Here is a 14838-nt window from a genome sequence, read left to right on the forward strand (position 1 = left end):
GTGGCGCGTCTCGCTTTTTAAACGTAATCCAAAGTAGCTTGCCGTCAGTTCAACATATGCGATAACCTTCAGTGCACCAAAGGGTAATCGCGAGGACATGCGGACAAAAACCATACAGCAGAAGTCCGAAAAAGAGGCGCCAAGCACCATGCACGCACGTGAAGCTCATCGTGTTGGCCACTGCTAAAGAGTTCGAGCCCAAGAGAAACGAAAAAATTTCGTGAATACCGCGTACCCGGGAATCGACGTTATGCGACGCATGCGGAGAGCAGGTGACCGTTTTGCAATTTTTTATTGAGCGACACATCATGAAATGACGCTAAATACATATACAAGTGTTGCATATGCAGACATATTTTGAAGAGTTACACATGTTTATATTACCAGTTGTAAGCACTTGCACAACGATGCTACGGAACATGCGTATCAGCAACACCAGAAGCTCATATGAAGTGCTGATGCTCTCAAGGACTCTGGCCCTGGACACTGCTACATAAGTCAACTTTAGCGCATGGCAAATAACCACAATTGATATTAACCCCACGTGAACACTGTATTAATGTTTAAAAAAATTGGTTAGGCAGCACCGTAAGCACTATGGTCATTTCACGAAGATTAGCGCCTATTCGGAAAGTACAGTTTCGAGACAAGGCGTAGCTCTGTGGTAAAATGCTTTATTGCCACGCAGAATGCTTGGGTAAGATTCCAGCAGGGACCCTGACATTTATTATTTGCATCAGACGGGTTGGCGCTACCGATGTCACATATTCCCTAACGCTCACGCGTTAAAATTGCCCATTTGTGTTCTCGTAATTTCTGGGTAGATACTAAGTGTCACCCACTTGTGGCACATACCCGCCTACCAGCGGCACATACCTTCCTTTTTCTATGCGCCACTGTCTGGTGGGAAGTGTTTGACGACGCAAGCGACGGAAGTGTCACATTATTCATATCTTGGCCAGTGCGTCATATTCGTCAAACCCTCTTACCCTCCCATGGTAATTTTGGTTCACGCCAAGTTAATAAGAGGGTGACCACGAGAGCACCCAAACGTAAGTGGATAGATAGATAGATAGATAGATAGATAGATAGATAGATAGATAGATAGATAGATAGATAGATAGATAGATAGATAGATAGATAGATAGATAGATAGATAGATAGATAGATAGATAGATAGATAGATACGCTCAAGATTATCGAAGTTTGCTAACAAATGATTCGCATTTCAAAACAAGCACGAGAAAACACGGTGAGGGGCACGTGATGGCGTTCGGCTAATGGAGGAACCAATCGTCAGCGTAAAGCTCCGGAGTGGAGCATAGGAGTGGTAACAACAGATGTTACATTTATTTTATTCAGGGGCCTCAGGCAATGTACGTTCGGTCCCGGGCCTGGCTGTTCTTGGGCTACATTAGGTGGCCCTTGGCCGGGCCAAAAGTGAGGCCCGTGCAATGCTCTACTAGGTACAAATGAAGTAAAAGGGAACGACCCACACTCTGTGGAGCATCGCCCCTACGAGAAGTTTTGCCTGGGCCGCCCTCCAGTGCAACAATTGCGAACAATGTTTGAGTCCATCGTTCTGTTCAAGTTCAGACTACTCCATACAGATAATTTCGAGTGCACGGAAAAAACGATGAATCAATAAAAAAAGCTGGAACGAATAAGACCTCACTATCAACTTCGTGACTGTCAGTTGACTTTCCTGTTTTCTTCTCTAGGTGTTGAAATTTTGTTCGCGATGAACTACCAACTTGCTCAAACACTTTCTGCACAACTGAGACACAATTGTTTTGTCTTTCCACCCAAACATTCCAACACCAGTTATTTCCTATTTCCACACTGTTTTCATACCAGGGAATTCTGAACTGATATATACTACATAGAATATTCCCAAATCCTTAGTATATAGCTTTCTGTTGCTCTGTATAAACTTTACCGTCGATTTGTATCGACAAACCGAGAGTCCCACCAAAGTCTCTGGCTCTGGGACCTTCTTGTGTATATCTTAGAGTTTGTACCTTATTTTTCGAAATAATAAAACTTGAAACTTGAAAACTTGAAACATGAAAACTTAGCACAACTTCTTCGTATATGTAGTCTACAGGGCTCAATGATAACAGTATTTCTGCGCAAGTAGAGGTAGAAATTTATAAAACATACCTGCAGGCCTCTTGCTGATTCTATTACTACCCTCGAAGGTGTGGTGGCCTTAGGTCTCATAGGCGTATTAACTTGGCCATAGTGGTAGACGCGCTGGTCCCACATCGCATTCAACTGCAGCTTCGTGTTGGGATCAGCCACAAGGTCCCTCATTTTTGTGGGGTTTCTGCAAACGCTAGGGATAATCAAACCGGAGAAATCTCAATCTGACAAAGCCTTCTAAAAATACAGATAAAATACACCCAGTTTTTCAAGTTTCTTGTAACGTCCTAAGAATCCAGTACATAAATGTTGCAGGATGCCTATTACCAATGAAATGTATTTTAGGTACAGGCCAGGTGAACTGAACAACAAAACGAATAACTATGGGAAAACGTTATGGAAATACGTACACTCAAACAGGAACAGTATTACAGTAAACAAATTGAATAAGTGGCATTTCAACAACAGTACAGTAGGCATAATTTCCAATACATAATAAAACTACTAAGCGTTCATTCTTCATATCTGGTGACGTAGCTAGGTTTCACATGTTGACACCTCTTAATGCGAACATATAAACAGAGATCTGCTATAATATGAACGCAAAATAAGGAATTGAACGCAAATACAACAAATATTAGACCACCGCCCCTTCCCAAAAAGGAACCCTGATGGAAAGCCAAACAGCAGTGGCGCGACGGCGCTGATTCAGTAGAAACGGGCGTCGATACGGGTGCGGGAAGAACGGTTTGAAGCGAAACTCGGTGTAGCGTTCGCAGATAAACGAGCCGAAAGAGTGTTTCCGCTCTACGTGTGGTTGAGCGGTGCGGGTGGTGAAGAGGGTGAACGTGAGAGAAGCGTGTTGTGAGCGGTCGGAGGAGACGGTTGCTACGGCGAGCGTGCTCCAGGTGAGGGAGACAGTGACATCAGCGCGCACCTGTGAGTGAAAAGTACGTACGAGTGGGGAACGCGGCGTCAAGGCGCAGCATCCGGCATGAGTCTTGACCCTACTTGGCATCACTCAACAGCTGCGGTGAGGGAAACGCGTTGTGACGCGTTCGTACAGATGCACGTACACACGTGAGTACACGCAGCGTTACACACATGAGTCAAACAGATCTTTCGAATCTAAAACACTGCTGTATATGAAGGAATAATATTAGATACATTCCACGAACCATGGGAATCAAAGCATACTGAAGCAAGGGAACTTTGGTGTAACTTCTAGATGCGAAGCAGCTCTATTAATCTCCTTCGTAATGATGTTCATCCGTATGAACGTGCAGCGCACCGCTGTTGGTGACACGGTGCCAAGTTGGTAACGCCTCTGCTGCAAGTTGACGTAACGCTCCCCTGACGGTGCACGCTGACGCCACTTTCTTCTTCGCCTTCCGCGCTCGCCACCGCATCCACAGAGGCCACCTCGTGCGTTCGCCCGCAACACCTGCCACGACCGTCACTCGCTACACCACCGACTTGTTGGTTCACGTGCACTAAACCTGACGCGCACCTAACGTACGCGTTGAAACATGGTTGTGCGTGTCACAAGATTTACGCCAGCCATCAATCAAGAGAAATCTTCCAGCCCTTACCGCAGCACCTGCGTTTGAACTGTTTAACCCGTCACGCAACGCGTGGTCAACGCTTCTGCTTCGCATTCCACCAGAATGCCCTTCGGGGTGATGTTTAGGCTTTTTATTAATTGAAACATTACGATATGATACAGATATCCTGAACAGTATTATGTGTTTGTTGTAACCAGTTCTTAACAAGTGCGCAGCGATGCCACCAGACACTTGGGTATTACCAGCGCCAAAAGCAGGAAGCTGATACGTAATGCTTCTGCTGGCGAGGATAGTAGCCCTTGATTGTGCTACGTAGACAAACTTGAGTGAAAGGCGCTTAAAGGAACAAAGCAAGTCTCATACCCGCCTTGTATTTTAGGCGAAGTTTGTGTACCTTCCCTTGCATAACCATAGCAGTTCAAGTAACTGTTTTACTGCCATTCTGATCACGAGGTTTTCCTCTTTTCGCTCAACAATAATTAGTTCTGAAAGCTACAACGCTCATTTTTTCAATTCATTTTACTTCAGGTACCTGATTCTCAAGCGTCCATAGCAAATAAATGTGTTTGTTAAGAGCACTTTCACCCACAACAATAAATATTCTTCACCTTATAGGCCATTGCGTTATCTTATATCTAATTAGTGGCTGAAATATATGATTCTAGATACTGTGGTTGACTAGATAAAGGAATATAGATAAAAAAGGCGTTTTGAGATAATCACGTTTGAAGGAAAAAACGTCCATTTTTTATAAGTACAACTGGATAACGCCAAATAGTAAGGCCAGTTCATTATTCAACAGCCAGATAGTCATCACCAATATCATTTTTTCTTGCAAGGTAAAAAAATGATAATGGTGATGACTATCTGGTTGTTGCCTAATAAACTGGCCCTACTATTTGAACTGGCTCCTTCTGAATGAACTGGCTCATTCTGTGCAGCCCTGTCAGCAAAGTACTGTCGACGCAGGTCAACGATGCATGGTTTCTGCACTGTGCAGTATATGGTGAAATTTCAAAGAAGTTCTGCAATATCACACGTCCTATATAATACCAATAAAGTGAGCAAAGAAAAACGTTTTTTTTTTGGAATGCGCTCCTAAACGACAATTCAAGTACTCTTTAAAGTTTCGAGCTTTTTCATAGAGACATTCAGCAAGTAACTGTGGATGAGCTTGTTTCAGATAATTTGGCTTACAACTCAATACCAGATGCTGGAAAGTGGTCTGTATATATAGATCATTCACCATTCAACTAGCCTTTGTTCAAATTACCCTAAGTTTTAGTGTTCTTCGGGCAAACGTTGTGGGATATTGATATCCTTTGATGCCATACGAAAGTATGGGGCCCAGATAGCTTTCCGCATATCCTCAAAGCTTACTCTAAATATTTCAAAGACTAAACGACCATAAATGTGTTGCTTCCTGATTAGGGCGCTGCTAACATCTCCATCCACACAAATATTTGCCGACAGAAACTTGACGCGTCTGCCTTCATTTGTTTTCGCTGTTCAGGACCTATTCATTTTTCGATGTGCCAAACGCACTCCAACTTGCAAAGTGTAACCTCTACATGTGGTTCTGATGCTTGCATTGCAAACAACCACTTGCTACGTAATATTGATTTTGAGACGTTAAAATCTACATATAAATCAATCAATCCGCTTGCTACGCAAAAACAGGGCATGGCAGGCTGGCACAAAAGTTTTGAAATGCATCATTTGTAGAGAATGAGACCACTGAGACAGACTAGCCACTCATTCTTTCGCGCAACAAAAAAACACGGCCGAGAAGAGACAGAGAGCACGGGGGCAAACTCACAACTGATTATTGAAAACAAAAAATGTGTTTTTATATTCGAGACTAAAAAATGCCCCCGAATGGTGGTCCAGAACACCTACAAGATATTACTAAAAAGATCTCTTCGCACTTCCTAAAGAAAATAACACACAAAAACTAATGTTTTAGGCGAACGTCACGTAACTCTATCAGCATACCTGCACGTTCCTTTGAAGAAGTTGAATTCTTTTTCAGACATTTTGACTGTTGCTTGGCTAACACACTTCTCAACTGCATTTTTTTCTGTGTGTTTATAAAAAATATTTAGTCACTGCATAGGCATAAAGTAAACTGTCAGGTAATGGAAGCTTTTCATAGCTAAAGAGAAGTATGTCAGCCAAGCACCAGTCCGAATGTCTGATAAAGAATTGCACTTCTTCAAAGGCACGCGTAGGCATGCTGCAAGAGTTTTGTGACGTCGCCTGAAAAATTTGGTGTTAGTGTGTTATTTTCGTGATGTACTGTGAACGGATCTCTTTAGTTTTATCTCATAGGTGGTCAGGACCACCATTGCAGGCGTTTATTAGTCTCGAAGATAAAAGCGCATTTTGTTGCTTTCAATGAGTTGATGTGAGTTTGTGCATATAGTGTCTGTCTCCTCTCGGCCGTATTTCTCGTTGTGCAAGTAATAGCCATGAATCAGTACGAACTCTTCCAACTTTTAGTATTCTTGAAACAAGCTCCTGACTCGGGTTCAGAAAAGGCCGCATATTTAAACCACTGCAAAAGGAAATAAAATTAATTTTTCGATACTTTTGCTTACCTTGTGCTCTTATAAATACAGTGGGTGCCAACGTGATGTCACGATTGTATGTAATGTTCATATTGATAGTTAGCCAGCACTGCAAGCACAAACGAAGATTCAGCAACATTCTGTCTTCCAAAACCTTCGCAAGACCTCGCGTGGTTCTGTGGTAGTATACTTTATTGCTACACAGAATACTTCAGTCTCATTCCTGCTGGGACCCTGACGCTTATTATTTGTATTCATCGGGTCAATGCGGCCGATGCCAGTTTTACAGTGATAGCTAATACGAGATCAGAACACGGGTCACGTGCGACGCCGTAGTTGTCCACCGCGGCCGCCACCGTCATCGTTGTCCGTAACTAGTATCGCGAAAAGTAAAAAAACTCAGTAAATAAAATGAGCAACGACCCAATAGCATTTGAACTCGGGTCCACTGCACGCTAGCCCAATATTCAACCCCTGAGCGACGCCAGTGCTTCAAACTCGTTTCTAAACTGGCCTTAGACAGGCTTGACGTCGGTAAAAGGGTCGCATGATTATGAGTAATAAAGCAATTTAGAACATGAAAGCTACGACGAGGCGTCACACTATGCGAATCGCATAATGAGTGGATCGTTCAATAACCCAGCCTATTAGAAAAATTGTTTTTGATTATCAATTAACTGTGGCGCATGCCCACCTAAGGTATAACTTTTTATCTTAGTCAGCCACTGCATAAAAAAAGTGCAAGAACTTCTAGGAAGTTTGTAGCTGATACCACGCTTCCCTAAAGAATGTAAGTATAGGATAGTAAATGCTTGCCTACGACAGAAAAATCATGATTATTTATGGCTTAGTGGGTACCCAGCAAGTATGCTTGTAGCAGTTAGCCAAAGAGTGTTTGAAAAAGCTTTGAAAGGCCGCTTTTCCAGCTTTCGCTGTGACTCTGCTGTGCGTTGCGCGCCGGCTAAGCCTTTTCTTTTCTTAACGCTTTAGTACGTTTATGACTGATTTATTATCTCGCTGGTCCTAGGCACACATAAATTGTCAATCACTTTTCATTTTGTAACAAAGACTTCAGGTGCTATTCGGATCTAAGGAGGAGTGTGTACACGTAAGTGCGATTAAAAGAAATCAATAAAAGGTATAAAAGTTACGAAAACTTTCAACCCAAGTTATAATTTATTTATTTATCTATTTATTCATTTATTTATTCATTTATTTATTTATCACCGCTACCCGCAGCGCCAATTGGCATTACAGTGGGAGAGCGTTCACAAAAAGAAACATTACAAAAAAGATAAACTGTCAGCGAAACAAATGTCAAAGTCAGCACAATGAAATTGTATGGATATGGTGTTAAGTTAGCATGGATATGGTTTTAATGATATGCTATGTAGGATTGAAAGAATGCCAAGGTTGTCGTGATTGTGCAAATGTTCAATTTTACACTGGTGCGTCTTGTCAGTACTTTCCGAGGATGAACAGCTTGTCAAGTTAGTAATGAAAGCGTTATAGAATGATTACTCTATCGCAGAAATCACCTGCTGGTTTTATTCAAAGCATCAATTTCAAGGGTTGCTATGACTGCTACGTGTACATTTCGTGAAATACTTCATCAGGTCAGCCGTAAAGGTGGTTCCTAGTCCTTGATCACCACTATATGGAAGAACCAATCCGCAGTGCTATGTTAGAGACGAAGAATTCGGCTACGTCAACGGCTGATTCTCTAACGAGACATGCTGTCTCAGCATGTCGGGTTAGATAGTCAGTCACAACTAGTATCCTCTGTTTTCTCGATGTTTACGTAAGAAAGTGGCTCAGTAAGCCAAATTCCATTGGTTGAATGCGGCTTGTAGTGGTTCTATCAGTTGAACAAGAACAGAGGGTTTTAACGATGCGGTTTAACGCCTTTTACAGTCCCGGCAAGTTCTGACACAGTGTCAACGTAAAGATGAGCAACTTCAGCCAGTAGCAATTATTGTGGATGCATACTAACGTTATGCTTGCTCCTAATACCCAGTCGATGGATAGTCGTGTATAGTCGCTGCAGTCTCTCGACCATCGGCGCTCATGCGATCGTGTAATCCTCATACATAAAATAATTCACACCGCCTTGACTATTGTAACGCCCACTTCTTTTGTTGCAGCTTCTAGACGCCGTACCCGATGATTTTATCCCTTAAATATTACTCCCTTTTGAGGTAATTTTAATTGTATTAGGTTTCCTTCTTTCGCGGAGTGTAAATCTATGAAATGAGCTTGACGGGTCTCTGCGCAGACTTAATGCTCAGCATTTTGAAAAAGAGTTGCCTGATCTTGTATCTTGTTAAATTATATTTTTTTCCTGTGCTGAACATTTGTATCAATTCTTGAGAAAGCAATGTGTCAATAATTGAGAAAGCAGTACTTGTAAATAAAATTTGCAAAAAGCCTACAAAATCTTTGCTTGCCGAAGTGATTGAACGACAAGCAGGGATGTTGCCACACTTTTTTCAGAGTTTCTTTTATACAAAACGTTGTTTTATTGGACGAACATTGACAAGTAGTGGGTAAAAGCTTGTGGAGCATCGACCAACAGCCCCTGTAGATGCTCAATTGCTGGGAGTAGCTCAGCATCTCATTGTTGATGATGTGCCATCTATAACGTCGTCACAGCTCCCAAGAAAGAAAAATCCTCTTTCTCCTCGATGGAAGTGGAAGCAGCGGGTCAAATAAGAGCACGTGACAAGCAATTTGCGTCCCTGTGCTTGCTTCCAGACTTATACACACGCACCATATCTTACTCTTATAATGGGAGGCTCCATATTGCAAGCCGTCCACATGGGTCTGTGAGATGAGCCAGCCAACATAGCGAATGATAGTCGCTTATAGCTCGAAAAGGCCTGCCGTGTAAACATGGTCGAAGATTGCTAATAGCCTACATAACGGCGAGGCATTCTTTCTCGCTCACTGAGAGGTTCACCTCAGCTTTCGAAAGAGTACGACTGGCATACGCAATCACTCGCTCTTGTGCGTTTTGTAATTGTATGAGTGCGTTCCCAAGACCTAAAGGGCTTGCACTCACGTGGATATATGCTTCCACTTCATGGACCAAATGTGGCAGAACTGGATGGCGCTGATGACACCTGTGTAGTTCATCGAATATACCATCTTGTTCATCAAGCCACACAAAAGACATGACTTCTTTCGTCAGCTGTGATTCTGTGATTTTGAAAAAGATTTTAATGAAGCATCTGTAATGTGCGCAGAGACCTAGAATGCTCCTAACGGCTTTATTCTAGGTCGTATTAGGAAATTTTGCTATCATCTCAATTTTTAGGGGTATGGGCAGACGCCTTCTGCATTGATTATATGGCCAAATAAAAAGAGCTCATGGAAGCCTAAATAACGATTCTGTGGATTTACCTGCTGAACACATCCTGGAGCATTTTCAAATGTTGCTCGAAGGCAGCAGAGAAGGCAACAACATTGTCAAGATTACCCAGGCACGACTGCCATTTAAAACCGGAAAGCACCATGTCCATCATCTGTTTAAATGTGGCAGGTGCTGAACGAAAACCAAACGGAAGTACATTGCTCTCATGAAAACCGTCCGGGGTCACAAACGCTGCCTTTTCGCGATCTGTTTCCTTAACTTCTATCGTCCAATTTCCATTTTTAAGATCAAGTGAGAAAAGAGTGACATCAAATCTTGGACGACGATAAAAATCTCGTTTTGGTTGAAGCATTGAGTTGCCAGTAATCTCTGCAGTCTGGTCTTTTTTCTTCGCAAGGCCAACAGGGGATGTCCATATATCGCTGAAACCTAAATGGCCACAATAAAGTAGAATGCTGGGCCACTTGGTACAACACAATGTGGAAGTATATATGCGCGCAAGGTATAAAGAAGAAAGCACAGGAGAGGAACGCAAGCACGTGTATCAGTGTTCCCTCGGTTGCGCTAAGTGAACAAAAGGCGTGTTTTTTTTCGCCCCACTGCGGTGGTCTAGTGGCTAAGGTACTCGGCTGCTGACCCGCAGGTTGCGGGATCGTATCTTATCTGCAGCAGCTGCATTTTCGATAGAGGCGTAAATGCTGTAGGCCTGTGTGCTCAGATTATGGTGCACGTTAAAGAACCACACGTGGTCAAAACTTCCGGTACCCTCCGCTGCGGCGTGCCTCATAATCATAACCTGGTTTCGGGACGTTAAACCCTACTTATCAATTAGGTGTGTTTTTGAGCAGTTGTAGGAGAGAAACATATCTTTTGCCTTTTTAGTGATAGTTGGTTGCACCTGCCTGTTTCGGTAGTCTCGTGCAATAAATTTTTTTTCTAATAAGCTGCAGCTTTTAGTTGAGCGTCTTTTTTGTGAAGGGCTTCCTATTTTCTACCATGTGAACTCATTTACTTCCTCAATAAATAGCCTTGTCCTTGAGCATCTATTTAACCGCATTACTGAGAGCGTCTTCTTTTCCTGGTGACATTTGGTACGGATGGTGGTATGTAGGTCTCACAGACTCTTCGACTATGATACGATGTTCTGCAATAGATGGGCGTCTGACTTTAGACGACACCGATAAACATTCAGTAAATCCTCTTACATGTCACTTTATTCGCTCTGCTTGTCTGAGTATAGTGCCGAATCAATGTGATGGCTCCGAATACAGCATACACGACTTGAAAATTCGATTCATTGGTTTCAAAAGTGCGGAGCTCTGTAAACTCAAATAAGTTATTCAGACTGGTGATGATCATTTCTCTTGCCGCCATTGCTCCTCATTTCCAAATTTTGTAAAGAGAACATTCGTATATCCTCCAGTAGCTCAAAAAGGCCTTGTGCCATGCAGATCCCTCTTTTAAGTGTCAGGGCGGTGGTATTCTAAGCAAATTCTTCGAAGTCAATGAACGCTTTATTAATTACGGCAATGAATTTCCTCAAACTCAGTGGCACCACAACGTCATCATCCGCAATACAAACGCCTTACACCTTTCCTTCGGTGTAAAAGGTAGTGACGCTGTACCTGTACTGGATAAATTGAGGGAGCCCCGCCGCGGTGGTCTAGTGGATAAGGTACTCGGCTGCTGACCCGCAGTTCGTGGAATCGAATCCCGGGTGCAGCGGCTGTATTTCCGATAGAGGTGGAAATGTTGTAGGCTCATTTTCTCAGATTTGGGTGTACGTTAAAGAACCCCAGGTGGTCGACATTTCCGGAGCCCTCCGCTACGGCGTCTCTCATAATTATATTGTGGTTTTGGGACGTTAAATCCCACATATCAATCAATAAATTGAGGGAATGCCTCTTTAAAACTCTTGTGCGCTTTGGTGAACAAGTTCGAACATGCTAAGGCTGAGAACCTCATGCATATTATCGAAAGGAACTCATCTCTGGTGACAATACACTGACCGACACAGGAATCCCGGATAGATGTATGTATGGATGGAAATAACTTTATTTATACGTCCTGTACATGTGTGTAGCCACCTGCCTGGCTAATCCCACGTTGGGACTGGGAAGTGAAGCCTCCTAGCTCTGTCATGTCGTACTGAACAGCCAGGACTTGGGGGATAAAGTTGTGAGACTTTATCATACATGAAAACCGTTCCCGGGAAATGCCGTGGCCAAGCGACCCTCATTCCCAGAGCATATGCTCAAGCGTGCATACTTCTTTCTTACAAGCCTTGCAAACAAGATTCATATCTTCTATATCGTACAATTCTTTTACCCGTGTCGGTGAGTAATAATACTGTGTCTGTATTTCTCTAAGTGTGACCACTTGTGCTCTGTTTAGTCTACTGTGAGGGGGTGCAAACTCTCTCTTTCCCAGGTAGTAATCTTTCGTAATTTCATTATATGTCATGGGCGTATCCTGTTGTAGATTTTCGAATCCAGCAAAATCAAAGCCATGTGTAAAAGCATCCCGGTCCGTAAGTTTTCGGCCAATGCTGTTGGCCGATTCATTTGGATTCATGGGAATGCCATCGAGTGATCCAAGGTGCGCTGAGAAGCAATATATGTAATGTTTATGAATGCCCTGTTTACTATTAATAATTCGAACTGCTTGTGGTGTGATCCTGCCCCTGATGAGGGCTATGATGGCTCGCTTTGAGGCACTGTATATCACAGTGTATCTATCATTCGTCAGGCCCAACGCGATGGCAACCTGTTCAGTGGTTTCCGGTTTGGAAGTGTAAACCGTGGCGCCATCAGTACACCTGCCCTAATGGTCAACTACTACAGCGGCAAACTTATTTCGGTCTTTATATGAGGCTGAGCCGACAAAGCAAGTCCTCCTGCCTCCTTTATCCAACTTCTTCAATGAAGCCTTATTCCGGCTTACCCTTCTGGTGCCGTTGAAGGTTTGGTGCATATTTCTTGGCAATAAGGCAACGATGATCCTCTCAGTAAAGTTCTGTGGTATCTTGGTGTACGTCTTCTCTTCGATGACAGGGTTGATCACGATTTTATCGAGGATCGATCTCCCCGGGCAAGTTTTAGAGAGCCTTGCTCTTTTTGACCTTTCTTGAGCCTTCAAAATTTCTCTAGTCATGTTGTGTACCCCTAACTTGAGCAATTCATGAGTGCTGGTGCGAAGCGAAACACCCAGTGCACTCTTGATGACTTTCTTGATCACCGCGTTGAGCTTCCTTGATAGGGTTTGTGTCCAGTTATACACAAGAGCCGCATATGAAATAAGACATAGCACTAAAGAGTTGGCCAATCCGATTAGATTGTCCTCTTTCATGCTTTTTTGTCTCCCTGCAAGTCGTCTGATCATCCGGTATACGTTCTCTGTCTTGAAGATAATTTTCTTGAGTACCACGTGATTCCTGCCATTTGCGTCAATAAAAAAGCAGAGTACCTTAATCGTGTCGACTCTTTGTACATTTACCCCGTTTTCGGTCAATATATGTATGTCACTTTCAGATAGTGGCTTCGAGCCCTGAGGTCATTCCCTTTATCTTTTTTGTACAGTAATAACTCCGGTTTGTGTGGGGAGCATTAAAGACCAGTAAGCCTCAAGTATTCCTCTACTCTCTTCACCGCTTCAGTAAGTGCGTCTTGTACCTGTCTTTCACTACCACCAGCACACCACATGGTAAGGTTACCTGCATATATCGTGTGGTGAATATTGCTGAGATTTTTCAGTTTCCTGGACAGGCCGATTACGCACAGGTTGAAGAGGACGGGAGAGATCACCGAGCCTTGAGGGGTTCCACGACCACCGAGTTCAACCACGTCTGAGCTGGTGTCTCCAATCCTGAACCTCGCTGTACGTGCTCCTAAGAATCGTTTTATGTATGTCCAATTTCCTCTGTCATTTGGAGGATGTATTTGTGCCTAATGTTGTCGAATGCTTTCTCTATGTCTAGTTCGAGGATGGCTTTGGTATCTCTAGAGCACCCGTCTAGAATATGGTGTTTAATCTGCTTCATAGCGTCCTGAGTAGACAGTGAGGATCCGAAGCCTAGTATATTGCAGGTGTATATGTTGTCGTCCTCCAAGAAATCCTTAAGCCTGTTGAGGATTGCATGCTCGGCAACCTTTCCTATACATGATGTTAGCAATACTGGCCGCAAGTTCTCCAGGCTTGAAGGTTTATCTGGTTTCGGTATTAGTATGACTAGCGAAAGTTTCCATTCATCTGGAACTTCACCCGAATTCCATGCTTCCTTTATAAAGGTAGTCAGTATTTCAATAGAGGGCTCGTCGAGATTTCTGAGTGACTTGTTGGTTACGCTATTTGGACCAGGGACAGAGTTTCTTTTTCACTCATTTAACACCCTTCTGATTTCAGAATAAGTGAAGGGTCGATCCAGCTCCGGCTGAGGGGCTGCCCGGTGTTCGAATCATGTAAATCGTTCTGGCTCCTCAGCAACTGGTAGATATTTGTCTATGAGTTGTTTAGTAACTGTTTCAATGTCTTCATTTTTAAGAGCTGTGTGTGTGGCCCGGGCAATACAGTATCTCTGGTTGAACCTAGTGCCTTGCTCGTCTAGGAGATCCTCAATGAGTTTCCATGCTTTGCCGTTCCTGATCTGCCCATCGATCGTTTCACGAAATTCATCCCACTGCTGCTTACATAGGTTGGTGCAATGCAGTTCGATTTGTTTATTCAGTCCTGCTATTTCCTTCCATAGTTTACGATTGAGTCTTTGAGTCCGCCATTTTTTAGTAATGGCCTGCTTTGCTTCAATTAAGTGGGCTAGCTTAGAATCCACGGCTTCCACGTTAGTGTCAGTGAGAAGCTTTCCGGTGGCTAATTTAACATCATTCCTGACGTAGTCGCACCACTCTTTGAGGTTTGGTTTGGTAGCATTTGGGTCGCTTTGCGTTCTTCTAATTCTGTGAAAGACTACTCAATCAACAACCTCAAATTCTCTAGTGCGGCCTTTCTAAACCTCCAGCTTAACCTCTAGAGCATAGAGATGACTACCAAAGTTCATCATCATCATCATCATCATCATCATCAGCCTGACTACGTCCCCTGCAGGACAAAGGCCTCTCACATGTTCCGCGAGTTAACCCGGACCTGTGCTTGCTGCTGCCAATTTATACCCGCAAACTTCTTAATCTCATGG

This window comes from Rhipicephalus microplus, chromosome 2, assembly GCF_043290135.1.
Source record: "Rhipicephalus microplus isolate Deutch F79 chromosome 2, USDA_Rmic, whole genome shotgun sequence".
Taxonomy (NCBI): Eukaryota; Metazoa; Arthropoda; class Arachnida; order Ixodida; family Ixodidae; genus Rhipicephalus; species Rhipicephalus microplus.